This window comes from Haliotis cracherodii, unplaced genomic scaffold, assembly GCF_022045235.1.
Source record: "Haliotis cracherodii isolate W230 unplaced genomic scaffold, xgHalCrac1.p SCAF_12, whole genome shotgun sequence".
Classification (NCBI taxonomy): Eukaryota; Metazoa; Mollusca; class Gastropoda; order Lepetellida; family Haliotidae; genus Haliotis; species Haliotis cracherodii.
The window spans coordinates 4,142,846-4,157,952 of NW_027266267.1; positions in this window are offsets into that span (position 1 = coordinate 4,142,846).

The following is a 15,107-nucleotide window of genomic DNA, read 5'->3' on the forward strand; positions in this document are numbered from 1 at the left end:
CAAATAACACTATGTACAGTTTAACATGGAGAATTAGACCGATGCAAATGTCAAAATATATAATTTGTTACAGTGTTATTCTACGTACCTACTTTTCTTAGGTCCTTTATTGAGTGGTGACACTTAGGATATCGAAAAGCAGAAGTTACAAACGTGAATCGGAGTCGCCACTTTTGTTTACAAATTGACGAGTAAATTCACGTGATTTCGATCCGCGTTTAGATTGGCTGTGTACGTACAATTGTCGCATGAAAATAGAGCATGTCCTATTCGTACAACTCACGTCCAGCAAAATGCATACGTCAAAAGTTGGTCCGACTTGCGTGTTTACACGATGCAATTGGCTGTATACAATTAAGGGTTGAAGTTGTATTTGTTGACGTTCATCAGCAAGCTCCTTCCCAGCGCGTGACACTTCGTTACACTCTCAGTAACATCGCTGCCACTAGTTTGGGGGCGGCCATTACAAGAATCTTGAAATTTGCCCTCTAACCCCATATGTAGTAACGTTTATACTTATGTTTGTCTTTGGAAATGCCATCATATTTCATTTTGCAAAGGGTTACGACTGATCATGTTTTCCAGATGAATTAACTTTGTTGTTTTAATAATCAGATTGGTTCGAGATTGCAGACTAACGGAAAATCAACCAACTTCTCCCTTACATTCTTACTATATCAATTAAAGATGATACTTTTAATGAAATAGAAATTCAAATTGACAAACAAAGAAAGTAATTTATCAGCGATAAGTGTATTCGGCGTCACGACAGTCGTCACTTCTTTGTAAACATAACGTTCATTCGGTTCAACTCCAAGCATGGTTGGGGCCACCTATCACAGTGGGGAGTTTTGACTGGTGGCAGCGATAGTATAGAGAGCTCCGCGAACGGACTATCGCTGTGAGGAGCTTGGTTCATCAGCTGATGAAGACAGTGACTGGTTACAGGCCGGCAAAGCCACATTTCGAAAATAGATAGCCCAAATTGATGTGGCTCTCGCGGCAATGGATATGGTTGCGTGATTGTATAATGTGGCTCTCGCGGCTATGCTGTCAAAACATGCTTTGTGATTCTAACAGGTTACCGTATATAACAAAACAAGTCTTGTTTTCTCATTTTTTATTCAACAAGGATAACATATTCATCAAAACTTTACATTGATGAATATGAATACTCAGAATAGCATATGAATATCATAATGGATTTAATGTCATAACTGCAGATGAAGGAGGTCGCCCACGTGGTCAGCATATTCCATCTCACTCAGGTGTTGGTTCAGGAGCTGGATCTTGAGGGACGCAATACGTGCATCGATTGCCTTGTACTTCTTTAGTAGTATAGGTAATGGGGGTTCTGGACCACTTCCACTGGAGCAGGATTCATATACCTATACTGCTACTACAGGGGGATTTTTTATGTGTAAATGACTATGCGATTCAATGATAGTCATGAGATTGACTCCTGCTCACCAATACCTGGGTCCAATCATTGCTTTAGATGAGTCTAAATGGTAATAAAAATATTCTTCATTATTTTTATCTATAAAGTGATATTCAACATTTTTATTAAGTTCTTCGTTCATTTTACTAGGAGACCAGACTATTTAACTACACTCTTTTTGTAAATTGATAAGAAACAATTGATTACCGTATTTGGTTGGTTTGACATCACTGATATAATAAAAACCTTGTGGTAATTCTCTCCATTTAATAGTTTTTTCCATTATTATATATTTATGTAAGCATTTGTCTAAATGTAATCACACGATAGTAAGCAATTTATTTTTAATCTCCAACCAGTTCTTTGGTTTTGGCACGGAATAATTGACGCGCTTGTTGCCTCCCCTGTTCTATGAACTTTTTTTTATCGTCTTCGCTAATACCACTGGTCTTACGAGAATTTGATCGAATCTCCTGCTTCATTTCATTGTATTTGGTGAGTTCCGACAGCACTAAACGAAACTCATCCTCGGATATCTTGCAATCGGCCACTGCTGTCGAAATATGATCCTCGATGCTGTTCAACTTTGCATCGGCGAGTATCCGAATACTATCGTGTTTTAATGCTTTCTTTTGCAACCTACGAGAAATGAATTTTATCGCTATTCCTGCCAGTCCCGAGACTCCGGCGGTTATTTCCATGCCGAGCACTATAGGCACGGCGATTATAGTTGATAGTAAACCGACACTGGCTACACCGAGTCCCATGCCAGCTACTACAAGCGCGGTGTCAACTCCGTCCAGAGCATTCACGGCTCTGCGATACTTTTTATACAATCCAAGTCTCAACTCCCTATCCTTTTCTATTCGATGTTTTATGTCGCTTATTTGATGTAATCGAAATCCATCAACAGTTTCCATCATTTCATCGAGCGCTGGATATAAACTCATAGTGTATATTACGAATATATAATAGTCTTTAATTGGTCTTGCTTAAATGTTTTGAGAGTATACATCAACCTTATCAAATGTATATTATACGGCAAGAATATCTTAGAAAGAGAAATACTACCACTTTTAATAATTTGAACCCCCTCGAGGGATGTAACGGGTGATGCACCGACATGAATAATACTGCAACGTTGACGCTCGTGTTTCTTGAGCCATTTAATCGATAGACCTGGTAATATTTCGAAGGCATCTACCTGTGCATCTCCGAACAAGACTTCAATAATAAGCGTAGAAATATTAGGTATTGCACTCAAGTTAACTTTAATATTATCGAATTCTGTAACCAAATTTAAACTAACATTTTGGATTGCCGGACGACTATATAACATATGACCTGGTTTTTCTGGCAGGGGAGTGACTAACACACTTTTTCGTTTTGACGGGATATAGGCCGCGAGTACGATGCCACTATTTATTATCTTAGTTAAATTATGTCCCTTACCCATCATCGCATAAGGTGGGGTAATGACGATATTCAGTAGCCACTTGATGTTTGCCTCGACCATAGTCCATTTATTCTCACTGTTGTAAATAATATTGTACGGAGTGGTTTTAAGGAGTCTACTAACGTCGACATCGCTTAAATCTTCTAGATTACCCGCGAATGTAACTTCTTTCCGCTTGTATACATTATCGTGTAAGTGTAAAGCGTATAACTTACCATTGGTACCGGGTTTATCGAATCCTTCTGTGTCTCCGAGATCGGAAAGCACAATTGTATTACATTGTCTTATCGTTCCAGGGCCTGATGCATCAACCATTATTTATAATATGGAGTGTTACACTTAAGTATCCTATATGTACAGGTTGGTGATTTACATCTTATTTTAGAAATTTTAAGGTCTGAAATAATACCACGCTTCAATTTTTTATATTGTAATGATGAGAAAGATTCCGTTCTACCGCTATTGTATTTTTCATTTTTCACTGGAACGCTTCTGAGTAGAGTTGAAGGACTTTCTTGTTGAATATTATCCGTTGTACTGATTTGATCAAGATGGATGCACAGCTCTTTATAGGGAACTAAATCGGGTAATGTATTTCCCTCATTTGATGAATCGACTATTATAGTATAATTGGTTGCAAATCCAATTGTAATTCTTAAGTTCCTGTAAGGAATTACACCCATTATTCCAGGGGATAATTTCAGTCTCCCAGTCGCCTCATTTTGTGTGAGACTAGCTCCATAAGGCTTAAAAAATTCATCATTGAGTGAGCATACGCTGTAATACCCATCAGGTATAGTAATAATTCTATCTCTTTCATTTGTTATTATTATCTCATTATTTCCTCTCGTAGCACTTATATTGGTCCACCGCGGGTAATACGTTACATCGCATAGAGCGACTTCGAGTTGTCCATCCGAGTTATCGATAGTACGAAGCAGTTCAATAGACTGACTATTTGTTATTCCCAGGAGTGTAACATACATATCAAATATACAATGATACTATATCATAACTTAAATATGGAATCAACCATTATTTATAATATGGAGTGTTACACTTAAGTATCCTATATGTACAGGTTGATGTTTTACATCTAATACAGAAATTTTGAGGTCTGAAATAATACCACGCTTCAATTTTTTATATTGTAATAACGAGAAAGATTCCGTTCTACCGCTATTGTATTTTTCATCTTTCACTGGAACACTTCTGAGCAGAGTTGAAGGACTTTCTAGTTGAATATTATCCGTCGTGCTTATTTGATCAAGATGAATGAACAAATCTTTATAGGGAACTAAATCATGTACGATATTCCTTTCAATCACTTTTGAGCCGTGTGGTAATGTTATTTCTCCTCTAAATCCAAGTGTAATTGCTAAGTTCTCACTAATAAGTATTTTTGATCCTTCATTGTAAATTTTCACTGTCCTATTTGACTCATTTTGTGTGAGACTAATTCCATAAGGCTTTAAAAATTCATCATTAGAATTAAAATATTCATCATTGAGTGAGCTTACGCTGTAATACCCATCAGGTATAGTAGTAATTCTATTAAATCTATTTTGTTCATCAAATATAAATATCTCATTATTTCCTCTCGCAGTACTTATATTGGTCCACCGTTGGTAATACGTTACATCGCATAGAGCTACTTCGAGTTGTCCATCCGAGTTATCGATAGTTTGAAGCAGTTCAATAGACTGGCCATTTGTTATTCCCGGGTGTGTAACATACATATTAAATATACAATGATACTATATCATAACTTAAATATGAAATCAACTTACATTACTAATCAATCGATTATAGTAACTGCCTATGGTGCTGAATTTTTAGTTAAATTCCCTGATATCTTTGAAAAATACAGAGTCACGGCAACTAGCGATAAAATGGTGCACGATTGGTTTCACAATCCCATGCAATTTTGGCAGAATCAGTTAAACTTTGCCGTATGGTGTGCCACAACGGGATGTGGCGTATCTCTTTACGCTCCAGGATTTGAACTGAATAAGTCTGTTATGTCATTTCACGTGTACTATCAGATTAGACGTATACTTAAAGAAATTAGTGCTCCATTACCGCAGGATCGAGCGTGGAATTCCACAAATAATCAGTACGATAGGAAGGCATTCGAACGTATTTGTAATGAAATTAATGTTTCTACGAGTAAAGATTGGCGTCTGAGTGGAGTTAACCATGGTCTAGGTATTCCATACGCTGGTGCACACTCTGTTAAAGAAGTCAGCGATGATTTACTGAAAAGGGGTCGGCTCCTTCCGAGCTTTGCTCTCTCAAGTAACGAGTGGAGAGATGATCGTATGAACTTTAAGGGTGGTGTTGCTTTCACCATCCAAAAGGTTGAGCAACCACCCGGAGACGCTTGGAATGAATTTCTTAATGATAAAACGGAAAATAATTTTACTAACCCAGGATTTGTAAGAGTTAATATATCGATAAGAACTTATGTATGGGCAATTCTCGGTGCACAATCTCAAACACGAAAGTCCATTATTGGTTCTGGGACGGCGCTCGATGCGCAAAAACAGTTTGTCTCAAACGTGGAGGACGCCATTAATTCGCCAGTTGACATACCATCGTCTATAAAGCGTTTTCAAGATGCATTACAGTACGCTCAATCCAAAGTGGACTACGTTTATGCGCCGGGACTATACATGTCTCCGAGTAATATGGAACTTAAGATCGGTCAAGTGATAGGCTATAAAAATAAAATTGTTATCGCTACCGATCAACAAAAACCAGGTATAAATTCAGATATTAACGTCGAATTGATTACTCAAACGATCACGGGTGAAAAGGGAATAGTCAAGCCACAAACACCAACTATCGCGCAACCATCTAATAATGCACAAACATCTACTGACGCACAAGTGTCACCGCATATTGCGGCTAAAAATCAACAACATATCGATGAAAAAACAGCGCTTGTAGTGGGTGGAGTTTCGGTTGGTTTACTCATGATTTGGTGGTTAAATAGTTCTTAGCGAATACGTACAACAGCCCTGCAATTGCTACGATCAACCCCCACAAGTTTTGACTAAGCCAAGTGGTGGTCTTAGCTAATAAATTCAATAGCCAGGAAACAACACTCCCTATTATACCGGGAAGTGCGGCCGCGGCTTTCTCAGCTAGCTTTCCCAGTGCTGAACCTAATGCTTTTAAATGCTTTTTTATCCACTCTCTTATCCCGTTTTTATCGTTAGGCGGTGATCCGCCTCCACCACCTGTTAATGATAGAGTCAAAGTCGATATAATAAATCCCAACGCGGTTAAAATACTAGCAATTGTTATTCCCTGTTCTCTGAACAATGTTTTAATTTTATCGGCAAGTGTAGTATCATCGTTGAGGACTTGATCGATAGTTTCTCGAATACGACTGATTTGCGAACGAAGTGCCTTTCTATTACTGGAAGCTGCTTCGAGGCGGGCCAATCTTTCCTCTTCTAGGTTACGCAATCTTTCAGCAACGCGACGTCTACTGAATTCATCGCCCGCCTGTTCGAGTTTTGTTTTCTCTTGAGCTATATGCTTGTCGATTTCAGATAGCTTGGCTATATTATTGATGAGTTCTCCCCGCATAGTTTGCATTGCCTTGTCAAGACCTCGTAATTCCCTAATACTGAACTCCGAATGTGGTACCTGTAACGTTGAATTATCGTAATAGGTATCTAAGATTTCTCCGAGTCCGTCCGAGGCCACCATCGAGGCTGCTTCCAAATCATCTGTATTAACGAGTTCTTTCCTCATAGTCTGAAGAGCCTTAGTAGTCTTCGCGGGAAGTCGTCGGTAGTCTACAAAACCTAATTCATCACGAACAAAGCCGATGCCTTTTTTAGCGGCTATCGTAGACAAGGCTAGGGGCTTACGAGTACGAGAATGCATAATATCAATATCCGGAGCGCCACGCAGTCGCAATATTCCTTTACTATCTAGCATAAACTTTGAATATTCACGACCTATTGGAGTAACATAATTTTTATCATCCTTTAATGCATCGTAATAATCATTGACGGTTGATTGTAAAATTTCATCATTAAGATTTGTGTCACCAAACCTGGTTTCATCAGTATCTTCGATTGGGTCACCAAAGGTACTTAGATCTAAGTCATTAATATCAAAATCAGTCATTTTTATATTTAACATAGGGTACATGTTTTCAATATAACAATGTCTTCGCAATACGGACGCAAGTTAAACCCACAACGCAGACTTCGAGATCCATTAGGGGTCAAGGCAATTCGTCAGTCTGTTACTATAACTAATAACCCTAGTACCATCGATCAGAATCAAACGCTTCTGGTTCGCTTTCCTAATCTCGGCGCACACGATGTGTTAGTTCCGGGAACTTTCCGACTAGCATTTACGATTGTTTTGACTTCTGCCGACGTTAACAGGGAGCCCGTTCAGAACTTAGGTCGTGCTATCGTTAAGAAAATTGCTATTAAAATTAGCGGTAATGAGGTTTTGAGTATCGACGATAGCGATGTATACTATTGTTACATGGATCTCTGGAGAATGGATAAAGAGCGGGAAAACTTACAGTACCAAGGTATTTGTAATAAGAACACATTGAGACTGCGAGTAGATGCTTCTAGTGGTGATGGTACCGTCGTAAAAGATCAGGCCGTTGCCGACGCATTAGGTAACAGATTCTATATTCCCCTGGACTTTGAATTATTAGATTCCCACATGCCTTTTTATCAAGCATCCCTCGGCGATAGGTTAGAATACGAACTCACTTTTAACGACTACGGTAGAGTAATCAGATCCGCTGAAGATGCTAGCTATTCCATTGACAATATCTCGCTCGAGTATGATATGATAACGGATCCCGAATTAGCCAGACAAATTTGTAACCAGTATTCGGGAAGTTTAGCCATTTTGTACGATCGCGTGCTGCGACATCGAAAGATCACGAGAGACAAAAAAGATACGATGTGGAATATCAATCTAAACGTCCCCACGAGGTCGTTGAAGGGTATTTTAATGTTGTTCAAGGACCCCTCCGATGCGTTTAAAAGAAATACCGAGAAGTTCTACAATCCCAAGATTACGAAAGTAGAATTGACTATCGAGGGCGTTCCTAATCAACTATATAGCCAAGGAATGCTAGCGTATCACCAGTGGGATGAGATTAAAAAACTTCCTTCTATAAAACATTCTCCGGAAGTTAATGCGGTCGTGAAAGATCTGTCTCTCGGGAGTGTATCGATGGGTGAATACCTCACCTCGAAGTACGCGCTATGGCTCGACATGTGAACAACGGACGATGACCAATTACACGGCAGTGGGAGGAGAATAGAAAATGCTAGCGAGGGTGTCACCATACAGATAACGAAGCTTCAGGAATCAGCTGGTAAATTAAACATATATTTGTACGTGATTATGGATGCGCAACTTAATATACAAAATGGGAGATTCGTGCAAGCAATTTATTGATAATCTTTTACCTAAAGATCCGCACTGCGCTATCATATGCGGGCAAACGGGCTGTGGAAAAACAGCCTTTATTCTAGATATTTTAGAAAGTCATTATCGGGACGTTTTCGATCATATTATTATTCTGTGCCCGACTATAAGCGTTAATAAAACATACTTATCGAGAGATTGGGTAATGAATGACGATGGAATACACAGAGTCGATCCGGGCGATCGTTTACAAGACTGTCTCCAAGTATGTCACGAAAAATACAAAGGAGAATCAACCCTTTTCGTAATAGACGACTGCAGCGCGAGTAAAGAATTAACAAAAAAGAAAGATATGCTTTCGTATTTAGCATTCTCCGGTAGGCATACTCAACATAGCGTTTGGGTACTTACTCAAAAATACAACTCTGTCCTGAAAGATCTCAGAGAGCAGACCAAATGGGTAGCGCTGTTTCATTGCAAAGATCGAGATTCATTCGAGGAATGTTTACGCGAAAATGACGTCATTTATACCAAGGGTGAACGTGACAAAGTCAGAAAAGTGTTAGCAGCAACGAAGCACTGTAAACTCGTATTAAAAACCGATCAACCAGCTGCTTATGCAATTGCTTAGCAAAATGTAGCAAATATAGCAAAATGTAGCAAAATTATAGCAAAATGTAGCAAATTGAACATTAGCGGTTAATATTACATAAAATGTGGTTCGAAATCATCATTCTTTCGCAACAGTTCATTATTACGGGATGTATTGGATACGTCATATTATATTATGTAAGACTTAAATATCTCCTTAGGTATTACATTATGGAATGCGACGAACTCATCGAACAAATGCTCAAAGAATCTGATGTAGATCAAAATGTAGATAAATCTTTAGATAAACATAGAGAAAGACTCGCGGCTTTGGTAGCCGGTGGAAAATGTTCCCAATATTTGGGAGAAAATTATACCATCGAAAAAATTGATAACATGACCGACTAAGAGATTAAAAAACTGTACGCGCGTTACGAGTCTAGACTGGGAGCTACCATGTCTAAAACTATAGGGTCGTCTATATTACAACTATACACAGTCGTAGCTAGTACGTTTCTCCCCATCCCGGCAGAACATCGCATGTATTTATGCGAATCTCTAGAGAAAGACCCATTCATAGAACACGCTATAAGCTCAGTGAGCTGTGAGTTTTATCATAGATTCGGAATGTTTTTAGCTCCACTCACCACAGCTTTAATAACGGCTAGGTATTGTCAATTTAAACATACGTGCCCACTTAATAATAATGGAGACACAACAGGTGACACCACAACAGATTGCGCAACCACAACAGATTGCGGAACAAGTGAATGAGGATGTGAATGAGGAACCACCACAAGTGAATACAAAAAAACAACCCAGAGTTACTAAGAACCCCCCAAAAATAGCTGCAGGAAGAAAGGGAGGGCTGGCGCGCAAAGCAAAATTAATAAATAATTCAAATCCGATTAAAACATGGGCACTAGTAGGAGTTGCTGGTATAGCGGCTGTATGGTTCTTTTATAAGACCGGAGAAGAGAAAACGTCACCCCCGCCGCAACAACAAGTTCAATTAGAGGTTAGTCCTCATATAATGCTATAAGAAGCATGACTACTCCAGTTACAGACGGTAAAATGTTGGTAAACGCGACGTATCATTCAGCGGTGGTCACCGGCTTGGCCATTGGCTATGCCCGTATGGCTAAAATGATTACTAAAGCCACACCTCCCAAGCTAGATTTTAATGGATTTGATATAGGTATGATGGTTCTGGATATTGGATTAGCAATGGCAACGAATGATATGCTCATCAAACAAGGACTTATCCCGGAAGACATAATGAAGTAATTAAACATTTGAATATTTATATTCATATAAACATTTGAATATTTTATATGGCATCAATTGCGATGATGGTCGGTGGAGCTGTTGTTAATGCTCTAGCTTTTTCGGGGAGTAATTATTTATTTTCCAGTATGAGGGAATCAAACGCTAAAGAAGTTGAAGAGGAGCGTAAACGACATAACAAAGCTTTAGAACAATACCAAGCAGCCCAGTTACAATATACGCAGCAGAGAATGAAGAGATTAGACTTTATTCATGAACAACTGATTAAGGAAGGACATTCAATTCAAACGTTTAAGGATGTCGAATCTGCCATGCACGAATACTTCCTCGTTTATGGGAAAAAACTCGACCCAATACCTAGACCAACAATGAGTCAGTTTTATACACCCTCAGAGGCTCAGAAAGACCGAGAGGTCGCATTTGTTATTATGGGGCTATCTGCTGTATTGATTTTCAGCTATACACTAGTGTAGATGTGATTTGCATTTAGACAAATGATATGATAGATGTATATACCATGAATAACTGCAAGTTTACACTCTATGTAACCGCCGCTGTGTTGATGTTTACTGCGGTATACACAATTATTACATCAAGCGTGGACACATAAACTATACGTGTTCTGAATGCGGGATAGGGGTCAAAGGTCGTTATTGTTTATGTAAGAAACATGGTGCTGATAGGGTCAGGAATCAGATTATTTATGCTAGGAAGAGAGATTACATCAATGAGAGGAATAGGTTGGGGAGGATACGTATTTAGATATATGAAAACAACCAATTAGACAAATGAACCATTTTGCATATACCATTCAACCACAATGGTTTTTGTCAGAGAGTTGAAGGCTATGGCAAAGCAACGTGGTCTACGTGGATATTCTCTAATGAGAAAAGCTGAATTGATTACCTTACTTGGTTTGGAACCACCCCAGACTGTTAGAGAACTCAGAGTTCGAGCGAGAAACAGTGGGCTGAGAGGTTATTCTCGAATGAGAAGAGCTGAATTGATCGCTTTACTAGATAATAATCAACAAGAACAAGACGAGGATGATGATAATCAACAACAACAAGAATTAATATTTGTTCCCACATCCGCCGGCGTTGGTAAATATCTAAGAGGTTGGAAGATGGATATTAATTCCAACATGGATGTTAACGATATTAAGCCCATCATATCGAGTAAAATTAACGAGGAATTAGATGATTTACAAAGTATAAAATACCAGCTGACGATTAAAATGACATTGAGTAAAAGTAACGCAGACGATAGAGTCGAATATACCGAACCATATTTCCGTAGCAATCAAGAAGTTATAACCGAATCCGATACTATAAACGCATCATTAGATACATCAATTCAGAGGATACAGGAAACTTTAGAACGTTGGACTAATAGAGGTTCGGGTTGGGGTGTGGATAGAATCGATAGTTTATATTTAGATATAGCGAATTATATGCCTTTCAAAGGTGGATCTTATATAGATTTACCCCCGTATTATAAGAAGAAAAAAGCCATAATTAACGTAAAAAATAAATCCGATGATTGTTTAAGAATGATGATAAGATCTGCATTGTTCCCCGTAGACAAGCATCCGGATAGACCTTCTAGCTATCCCCAAAACGATGGACTCAACTTCGATGGTATAGACGAACCTACACCAATATCACAAATTGATAAGGTGGAAAAGCAAAATAATTTAGCTATAAATGTTTTCGGACATTCTAAAGGAATTGTTGTACACAGGATAAGCTCCGCTCCGGAACATATTCCCAGAATCAATTCATTTCTGATCGAAAAAGATGGAAAATATCATTATACGTGGATAAAGAGTTTAAACAGGGTGCTATACGATCAAACAAAACATAAGGAAAAGAAATATTTCTGCGAAAGATGCCTGCATGGGTACAGCTGACAAGATCTATTGGATTCTCATAAAGAAGACTGCAGAGGTGTTGGACAGAATGCTATCAGGATCGATATGCCTAAAGAGGGAAAAAATATATTAAAATTTGAACATTATTGTAATCAAATGCCAGTACCGTACGTAATTTACGCCGACTTCGAAGCGCTTATCAAGCCCATAGAAAATACCAACCAAAGCAATACTGAGAGTAGTTTTACATACAAAACTCAAGAACATATTCCTTGTGGGTTTGGATATATAGTTGTAAGGTATGATGGGAAAACAAACACTCCCGTGATTTACAGAGGTCCCGATGCAGCGGGAAAATTCCTAGAATATCTACAAAATGAAGAGAGAATAATCAGGGAAGAATTATCGTGTAAGAAACCCATGCGTATGACGATAGATGATTGGAGGGCCCACAAGAAGTCAACGAGTTGTCACGTTTGTAATAAACCCCTGGATGGGGATTCCATAAGAGATCATTGTCACGTCACGGGTAATTATCGGGGAGCTGCTCATAATGAGTGTAACTTGAAACTAAAAATGAATGCTCAAACAATACCCATGCCCGTTGTGTTTCATAACCTTAGGGGATACGATTCACATCTCATTATGCAAGCTATCTCAAAGACCGACGGTGGTTTAACGTGCATTCCTAACAACATGGAAAAATACATATCGTTCTCGTTGACTAAACCTATACATTATAGGGACAAGGATGGGAAATCTAGAATAAAGCAAAGTAATGGGCTTAGATTCATAGACTCCGTACAGTTTCTGTTATCTTCCCTGGACAATTTAGCTAAAGCGAACAATCCCGATGACTTCGCTATAACAAATCAATATACAGATAAGATAACTCGTCATTTGCTGCTGAGAAAAGGTGTATATCCTTACGAATATATGGATGATTGGTCTAGATTCGAAGAAACTGAATTACCACCCCTCGAATCATTCTATAGTAACTTAAGGGAATCTAGAATAACAGATGCCGATTATGAACACGCTCTGACAGTCTGGGATAAATTAGGTTGTAAGAATTTAGGCGATTATCACGATCTGTACTTAAAAACCAAGTACTGTTACTCGCCGATATATTCGAGATATTTAGAAAGACGTGTTTAAAACAATACGGCTTGGACCCGGCATGGTACTATTCCAGTCCCGGAGTATCGTGGGATGCATTGTTGAAGAAGACCAGCGTAGAACTAAAATTACTCACAGATTACGATATGCACTTGTTTATTGAGAAAGGATTAAGAGGTGGTATATCGATGGCAGCGAAAAGGTATTCTAAGGCTAATAATAAATTAGTGGAAGGATACGATCCGAGTAAACCCGACACGCATATATTATATCTCGACGCTAACAATTTGTACGGATGGGCTATGAGTCAACCTTTACCCACGGGTGGTTTTGAATGGGTCAATGTGAATGATATCAATAATAATGATGAGAATAAAGGGTACATACTAGAAGTTGACTTGGAATATCCGAGTTCCTTACATAAAGACCATAACAGTTATCCGCTAGCTCCCGAAAGATTAATGGTTAATAAAGACTGGATGTCGGAATATCAACGCTCCTCGATGGGTAATAATAGGTTAGCTAACGTAGAAAAACTCATACCAAATTTGATGGATAAGACAAAATATATAGTTCACTACAGAAATCTCAAGTTATATCTATCGTTAGGTATGAAACTAAAGAAAATACACAGAGTTCTTAAGTTCGATCAAAGCCCTTGGATGGAGCCCTATATAAGGTTGAACACAGATTTAAGAAAGATAGCCACCAGCGATTTCGAAAAGAATCTGTATAAGCTCATGAATAACTCGGTATTCGGTAAAACTATGGAGAATCTAAGGAAGCGTGTTGATGTTAAATTAGTCAGATCTAATGAGGAAGAAAGACTCAGGAAACTCATAGCCAGTCCGGCTTTTAACAGAAGCAAGATATTCGATAACGACTTAGCCGCGTTGCATATGCAAAAGAGTAATATAAAATTCAACAGACCGGTGTACGTCGGTATGAGTATTCTCGACTTGTCAAAACACTTAATGTATGACTTTTATTACAACGAACTTAAGAAGCAATACGGCGATAGATGCGAGGTGTTATATACCGACACAGATTCTTTGTTGATGGAAATACAAACCGAGGATGTGTATAAAGATATGACAGAAAAAATAGATATGTACGACACGAGCGATTACCCAAAAGATAATCCACTGCACAGCGTAGTAAATAAAAAGGTGTTAGGTAAGATGAAGGATGAATGTGCTGGGACCCCTATAGCGGAGTATGTAGGATTAAGACCTAAGATGTATTCTATAAAGAAGTCCGATAATGGGGAGATAAGAAAAGCCAAGGGTGTTAAGAAATATGTTGTAAAAAAGCATATCAAACACGAACAGTATAAAGAATCATTATTCAACGGTAGAACGTTCAAACACGAGATGAACTCTTTAAGAAGTTACGATCATAGGATATATGGATTAAGAATGAACAAGACATCATTATCCCCCTTGGATACAAAGAGATGGATTGATAATGATGGCGTAACTACCTATGCTTATGGTTATGGTGGTAATACCATACCATCGGGAACTATGAACAACTCTTCTCGTACAAATGCCATACCCGGTCCATCTTGAAGATAATAAAGAATAGGCTCTCCTTCTTTCGTAACCAGTCGACTAATGTTATACGTCTTAAGGGACCATATGGGATCGGTTGCGCGACGTAGGCCTCCTTCGAGTTCACCTGCCTGGTATAGATATCTTACCCTTACTCTACCCGGAAGTTTTTGTTCTTTGCCTCTCCTCGGTGCTGAAGATTCGGAAGTCACGGATTTCATTTTAATCGCATCGGATGGTTTCTTCCCTATTAATCTTGTCACTTCATTATTCAGCGCTGATACAACGGCTGATAATCGTGTCACCCATTCGGTTGATCTCAATCGCTCGGATTTCATTTCGATCCCATACTGATAG